This window comes from Pinus tabuliformis, chromosome 9, assembly GCF_031772625.1.
Source record: "Pinus tabuliformis cultivar Carrire ecotype Pingquan chromosome 9, CPIR1, whole genome shotgun sequence".
Classification (NCBI taxonomy): Eukaryota; Viridiplantae; Streptophyta; class Pinopsida; order Pinales; family Pinaceae; genus Pinus; species Pinus tabuliformis.
Genome location: NC_142307.1, coordinates 824,357,175 through 824,365,254, shown reverse-complemented (window position 1 = coordinate 824,365,254; position 8,080 = coordinate 824,357,175). Strand labels below are relative to the sequence as shown.

Sequence of the window (8,080 nt, the reverse complement as noted above, 5' to 3'; positions counted from 1 at the left end):
AAAAAAACCCGAAGAATGCATATTTTTTATTAAAAAAAAAAATATATAATTATTTTTTATTAAACCTACTATTTTTATTTTAAAAAAGCAAAAGGAAAAAAATTAAATTCAAATTTTATTTTAAACAATCTTTTTTTTAAACATTTTTTTTTAATTTTAAAATACAAATAATAAAAAAGATTTTAATTTTTTTTCAAAAAAAAATTAATTTTTTAATTTCAAATTAAAAAAAAATTATTACAAAAAAAAAAAAAAAAATTAACGGAATTTTTTTTAAACCTAATCTTTTTATTTACAAAAAAATTAAAATTAAAATTAATTTTTTTTTAAACAAACTTTTTTTTTTAATTTTTAAACATTTTTTTTTTAATTTAAAAATAGAAATAGTTAACAAAAAAAATAAAAATAAAAATTAATTTTTTAATTTCCATATTTAATTAAAAAAATTATAAATTTTTTTAAACATTATAATTTTTAAATAAACATTATAATTATAATTTTTTTTAAACAATTTTTTTTTTAATTAAAAAAATTATAGTTTTTTAAATGCAGACCCATTCATCAGTTGCAGAAAATTACCGATTCGATCAAATGAGATAACAAACCGAGGACGCCATCAGTTGCGAGAGGTATGTTTCATTCCCACATATGCTTCACACTCACATCAGTTCTCAACCAGACCATGTCGATTAGTGAAGAGGATCTTATGTAAGAAGCACTGGTTAGACGACTTGCAGTAGACTTACACCAATTAGAAGTATTACCCTTCTTTAACATCTCTGTAGAGCACATGTATTCCCCAACTCGATCATAATATCAATATTGCTCATTCTTCTCCAACAGCGGATGATATTTCTGCTAAATTCCCAAACTATTTAGGGCTTATTTGGGAGACTAAGATTCTTCTCCTGCACAGAATTCTGAGTTCCAAGCAAATATGAAGGCAAGAAAAGAATCCATTCCATCTCTACATCTCATTATTTGGTGATTTTAGAGGGTATTACTTTCCTGAAGTTATTTTAACTGAGCAAATAATAGTCAATGATATTCGTTTCACTATCAACGAAATGATACTACCTTTAAAAATAAGAATAAAAGAAACCAGTTTTACACCCACCTATTCCATCGAATGTAGAAAACTCTCCAGCTCCCTAAAAAAAAACCCGAAAAGATAATTTTTTAATATAATGGAATCTATTGTTGGAACTTAATTTTTTTTACTCATAACACCGTATTTATACAATAAACAAGTCTAAAAGGATTAACTTTGTCGGAATAACCAGCGGGGAAGAACAGAAGGCCAAGCCAAGAAGCACGATCATACTGCAAACCGCAAGGAGTTCACATTTTCGTACTATTTGGACTCGCAGGCGTTGATTTTTCATCTTCCAGAAAAGATACCGTTCCACAAATATGCATTGTATATTCAAAATCACAACCCCTTTAAACCCCAAAGCAGGGCTGTAGGGCACGCTATTGTGACCAAGAGTGAAACACTAACATGGTGACTGGTATTTCAGTTTGCTTCAAAACCCTTTCTTAAGCACATTTTTTCCCCTTCTTTCCCAGGGATGTACTTCATGTTTATACAATACACGGGCAAATATGAAGGCAAGAAAAGAATCCATTCCATCTCTACATCGCATTCCTGGCATTCAGCATTCTACCCAGGTCAAGGCGTCGTCCAAGTACCTTAAGGTAAACGAAAATTTCTCTGAGTTTCAGTCTCAGACTTTCAATGTATTACGCCCTATTTATCAGAATAGTCCAATTTCTGAATACCCATTTCGATTTTCATGTTTTATAACAGATGGGCTCCCGGAAATTTCTGCAATCAGGTATGAATTCTCAGATTTATAATAGAAATTTCCACATATCTCATAGTGAAGATAGAGGTTAGAGGAATTCAAGCATAAGAAGCCTCGGTTTATACAATCAAAAGATTGCAAACCAGGAGAACAGTATGCGGGCAGGCCCTCCGCCCACAGCGGCGCCACCACGGGCGGCCGGGGGGCGGCGGCCCAAAAAAATTAATTTTTTTTAATCTAAATTGATTTTGCTCTCAACAATCTTGAGAGATTGTGATCAAATCACAACATCAAAGACATCTATAACTTTGTAGTTGTTGTAGATTATTTTAAGCAACAAGATTTTTTCGACTCTACCACTCCTTATACATAAGTCACCCGAAATTCTCTGAAAAAAAAAAAAAAAGTCACCCGAAATTGCTGAGCTTATGTCAGCTAAAATTTCTATCGGTCGAAAGAAGGATTATTTACCCTATCCTGTCGCTTAATAAGACAATCTCAATGTCGTGAAAAATCGATTGTGTCTTATAACATTTGAGAGTTACAAAAGAGTTAATCTAATACCGTTGCTCTACCAGTAACATCGAACAATCAATGAACTGTTTCATCCGGCGTTCTCTACGCATCTCAAAAGCCATTTGTAGGTATTTGTGGAAGTATTAGCTTATATTGCAGGAGCACCTTTTGATCCAACCGAATGCCCTCGTCCTTTTTCAGGTGGGCGCCAGCCGTGCCACTGACAAAAATGTAACAAACGCTAACAAAATATCTACACATCAAGAATCAACAAGCGATGAATGATATCTGTTTTGGAATCTGATATAGACACGTCTTTTTCTTTGACCATGACATCTCGAATTAAAGTCATGAATGTGGTGAATTATGCAGGGTACACAGCTCTATCTAATAAAAAACAAATGATTCTGTTAAAAAAAAAATTTAACTTTTAATTTTTTTTTTAATAATTTTTTTATATATGAAAATTAAAAAACCTATAATTTTTTTAATTAAAAAAAAAGATTGTTTAATAAAAATTATAGTTATAATGTTTATTTTAAATTTTTTTTTTAATAATTTTTTTAAATATGAAAATAAAAAAAAATAAAAATTATAATGTTTAATTTAAAAATTTATTTAAAAATTATAATGTTTAAAAAAAATTATAATTTTTTTAATTAAAAAAAAAAAGTTTGTTTAAAAAAAAATAATGATTTTTTTAATTAAGAAAAAAGGTTTGTTTAAAAAAAATTAATTTTGATTTTTAATTTTTTTAAATAAAAATGTTAGTTTAAAAAAAAAAATTATTATTAACTTATAAAAAAATTCAAAAAATAAAAAATATGCATTTTTTGGGGTTTTTTTTTTTAATTTTGTTTTTTTGTTTTTTTTTTTATCTAATTTGAATTTAAAAAACAATCAAAAATAGGTATTTTTTTGATAAATTGTAAATGTTTTTTATTTTTTTATTTATTTATTTTTTCATTTGAAAAGACATATTTTCCGCCATTTTAATATTTTTTGGGGTTTTTTTTTATAATTTGATTTTATTTTTGTTTTTTTAAATATTAATTTTACTAGTTTTTTCGTTAATTTTCTATTTTTTTTTAAACTAGTTTGTTTTTAATTTTTTTATTTTTTTCCCTAGTTTTGCTAATGTTTTTTCTTAATTTCTCTATTTTTACTTACTTAATTATATATATATATATATATATATATATTTTTTTTATTTTTTATTTTTCCAAATTCTTTTATGGTTTATGAGATAAATTTTTTTAACATTTTTTATTTTTTATTTTTCTTTTTTTTTTTATTTATTTTTATATTTGTTTTTTACAGACAATTATTTCATTTGGATTGAAAATTTAATTAACAATGTATAAATATGTAGAATATCGAAAATACAAAATATCGACATTCTTCTTTAAATATGCAAAACAATAAAAACCTCACTACAAAAAAAATTAAAAACAAGATAATATGAAGAAGAAGACCACTTCCAAAATTATTAATTTTAAAAAATAATTATTTACATTCCATACAATAAAAAAATTTAAAGTCAAAAATTAGGTCTTTTAAAAAAAGGGTGCGATGCAAAATAACCACTTTTTTAAATCAGCATGAAAATCACTACCATTCACTACCATTCTAAAACTTAATGCACATGAAAAAAATTAAAGTTCCAAAAACCATGTTCTAAAAAAAACGTGTATTCTGCATCACCACTTTTGAAAATCGGGTCATTTTTTTGCTATCTCTACGAAACGGGTAACAGTATCAGTTCTCGTTTCAAAGTTTACATTGTTCATTATCGATCGCTTGTACAGGAACTTACCTCCCACTTTTCGGCATTCAATATTTCTTCCATTCCCAGGTTTCAAAATTCAGCAGCCGACCTGCTAGCCAATGTTGCTTCCAAGCTCCTACCTTCCGAAGACTACAACCCAGATAGATTTTCAGTAGAATTACTTTTTAGGCCATCAATTCCTGACAATGTCACTAATTGGAGAGTATTCAACCATGATGAAGACATTTTACAGTTTTTAACTTCCGAAAAGTCCTATGATGATCAAATCATTGAAGAAAACGAGCATGATCTTCAAATGAGAGGTAAACCCGAGGAGAATTCAATCCCTAAGCCTGTGGTGAAGCTTGAGGATCTTTATGATATTAAAGACAGGTTTAAACCTGTGACCAATACAAAGCTCCAAAGTTCTACCTTAAGGTTTGAATTGATAAACCTTGGCACTGAGCAAACTCCTCAAAACATTAATTTAGGATTAGGACTTTCCTTGGAAGAAAAGGAAGCATTCATTAAACTGTTACGGAAGAATAAACATGTTTTTGCCTGGAAATATGATGATTTAAAGACATATGATACATCCATCATCCAGCATACCATTCCAATGCTTCCCGAACAGAAACCAATTCAACAGAAGTTGAGAAAAATACATCCGAACTTAGAGAGTCAAATAAAATCTGAACTTAATAAACTCTTGAAAGCTAAGATTATTTTTCTCGTTCGGCACTCAAACTTGGTCTCCAATATGGTGCCAGTCAGAAAGAAAATTGGCGACATTAGGATTTGTATAGATTTCAGAAATTTGAACAAGGCAAGCCTAAAAGATAATTTCCCATTACCTACTATGGAGCAGATACTCCAATCAGTAGCAGGCTCTGAGTTAATGTCCTTTCTAGACGGTTTCTCAGGATATAACCAAGTTTTGGTCCATCCTGATGACCAACTCAAAACCACATTCAGAACAAAATGGGGAACATATGCGTATCAGAAAATGCCTTTCGAACTTATTAACGCAGAAACCACGTTCCAAAGAGCGATGGATATAGCTTTTAAAGGGTTGATTAACAGAACAGTAGTCGTCTACTTAAACAATATTACTGTATTTTCTAAAGAGAAATCCAATCATTTGCATTATTTAAATCAAATCTTTCAACGCTGCAAAAGGTATGGTATTTCACTTAACCCTAAAAAATCTTTCTTCGCTCTTGACCAAGGAAAACTCTTAGGCTTTATTGTTTCTAAAGATGGCATTTATATTGATCCCGATAGGATCAAAAAAATCTCTGAAATCCCTTTCCCTCATAATAAAAAATCCATGCAGTGATTTTTAGGCCAAATCAATTTTGTCAAAAGATTTGTTTCAGACTTTTCTCAAATCATTTTGCCACTTCAAACTATGATTAAGAAAAATTCAGTCTTTAAGTGGGGATCAGCAGAAAAAGAAGCGTTTGATTTAATCAAACAATCAATAATTAATGCCCCAGCCTTAAATACCCCTAATTTTTCTAATCATTTCACATTGTATACTATCACATCCGATTTATCTTATGTAGCAGTACTCACACAGATCAACGATCACAATTCGGAAGCACCCATTTCGTTCTATAGTTCAAATCTTCAGGGTGCTGAATTGAATTACTTCGAAGTAGAAAAACAAGCCTTTGCTGTATATAAAGCTGTCAAACATTACAAACCCTTCCTTTTAAAAGCCCATACAAAAGTTATAGTTCCTTTCCCTGCAGTAAGGCAACTATTAATCCAAAGAGAACTAGGTGAAAGAAGGGAAAATTGGGTTACAGCACTTCAAGAATATGATTTAGAAATTAAACCAGCAAAGATTGTTAGAGGCCAAGGTTTTTGCAGGTTATTGGCAGGAGCTTCCAACATTCCAGAATCAGGTGATACAGATCAAACCGAAGAAATCAACCAGATAAGTATTACTGATTCTGAATCACAATATGCAGATTTAATCTTTTATTTGAAAAATGGATATGCACCTCCTAACTTGTCTTACAAAAACAAAAGGGCCATTAGATTAAAAGCGAAAAATTTCACAATTATTGATGATGTGCTTTTAGGAAAAATTATGATTCAATCTTATTAAGATGCCTAGAAAAACCTGAAACACAAAAGGTCTTGCAGGGATTACATGATGGACCAGCAGGAGGACATTTTGGAGCTAATACAACAGCCCACAAAATCATTCATGCTGGATATTACTGGCCCACTCTGTTTAGAGATGCTCATGAATATGTAAGGAAATGCCGGAATTGTCAAACTTATAGTGGAAGACAAAGAAAACCAGCTTTCCCTTTACAAGCAGTCAACATTGAACAACCATTTGAGCAATGGGGATTGGATATCATTGGGGAAATTACTCCACATTCTTCCAAACAGCATAAGTATATCCTTACCGCTACTGATTATTTTACTAAATGGGTTGAAGCAATTCCTTTGAAGACAACAAATTCTGAGACAATCATTGAAATCATAGATCAATTCATCATTACCAGGTTTGGTGTCCCAAATGCTCTCATTTTTGATAATGCATCTTACTTCTCAGGCAATGCAATGTTGGATTTCGCTATTAAAAGAGGATTTAAATTAAAATATTCTGCTAATTACTATCCCCAAGGTAATGGTTTAGCAGAGTCTACAAATAAAAATCTGATTAAAATTATTAAGCGAACCATCGAACAGAATCATAAAAAATGGCACAAATCCTTAATATTTGCACTATGGGCTGATAGGATAACGCAAAAGGCTTCCATAGGTTCTTCTCCGTTCAACCTTGTGTATGGAAAAGAAGCAGTGCTACCAACAAATCTTGTCCTTCCTTCTCTAGCCCTAGTGCAGTTTATTGAGGAAATCCCTTCTTCTTCTATTCAACTTAGACATGACCAAATTTTAAAATTAGAAGATGAAAGAGAAAAAGCCAAGGTTATTCATGCAAAACATCAGCAAATCATCAAGTCATCCTTTGATTTAGTCTCATCCGGTTCAAAACAATTTCAAGTTGGTGATTTAGTTCTGAAATGGGACAAAGCCCATGAGGACAAGGGAAAATACACCAAGTTCCAGAAGATGTGGCTTGGGCCATTTCAGATCTGTGAGAAGATAGGCCATTCCACCTTCATATTACAAGATTTATCAGGTTTGAGAGATTCTCTCCCTGTTAATGGCCTTATCTTAAAAAAATTCTTCAATTGAGAAGGTAACCCCTTCTCCCCTTTTTTAGAATTTTGTAGTTTGTAGGATCATTAGAAAATAAAGTTGTGAGATATCTACCATTGACCTTTGCTGTACTTGAAAGTTTCTCAAAACAAAGTAGGGTTGATATTTACTTTTAAAATAATAGAGATCTTAAACAAAAGGGATAATTTCTGGGAAATTAGGTGTAATTGCATTCTGAAAACTACATTTCAATTTTTGTGAATGCTTCTCAAATTTTAGAAATATTGTAAATCATTTTATGTTTTTAAATTGGCCACAAAAAGGTTATCAATATCAGAATAGAAACTAATCCAACTTCAGCATCTTTAACTCTTACCTTGTCATCCATTTACTCTTAAGGAGAAGATTGTCCATCCCACTCACCAAAGCTTATGATTACTCAGAGTGTAATTCTAAAATATTTGATATAAAAGATAAGGGGTCTTATTACAAGTCTGCTTACCATGATCATAGGGAAATATTTTAACCGACATTACCAATACTGCATACCAAAACAGGGTAATGGCTTAGAATTATAAGACAAGGGGTCTCATCATGAGCCAGCTTGTTCGGTTAAATTACTACCAGTGAATGGCATTGTCACTAAGCTGGTCACCAAACCAGGACAATGGCTTTTTATCTTACAAAATAGCAAAAAAGTGGAAAAGAAATGCAAAATATGAAAAGCATGTTTTGAATTCATTCTGATAATCATACTCTGAAATGAGCAGAACAATGGACAATAGCATGGTTAAAAAGG

At 30.7% G+C, this 8,080-nt stretch overlaps 1 long non-coding RNA gene across 1 annotated transcript; it reads left to right on the top strand.

The window, feature by feature from the left end:
• Window positions 1-558: 558 nt before the first annotated feature.
• Window positions 559-1,963, top strand: LOC149151325 (uncharacterized). The gene is made up of 4 exons (XR_016263431.1): window positions 559-629; window positions 917-943; window positions 1,612-1,698; window positions 1,811-1,963. It is a non-coding gene; the product is annotated as an uncharacterized LOC149151325 (long non-coding RNA).
• The last annotated feature ends 6,117 nt before the right edge of the window (window positions 1,964-8,080 follow it).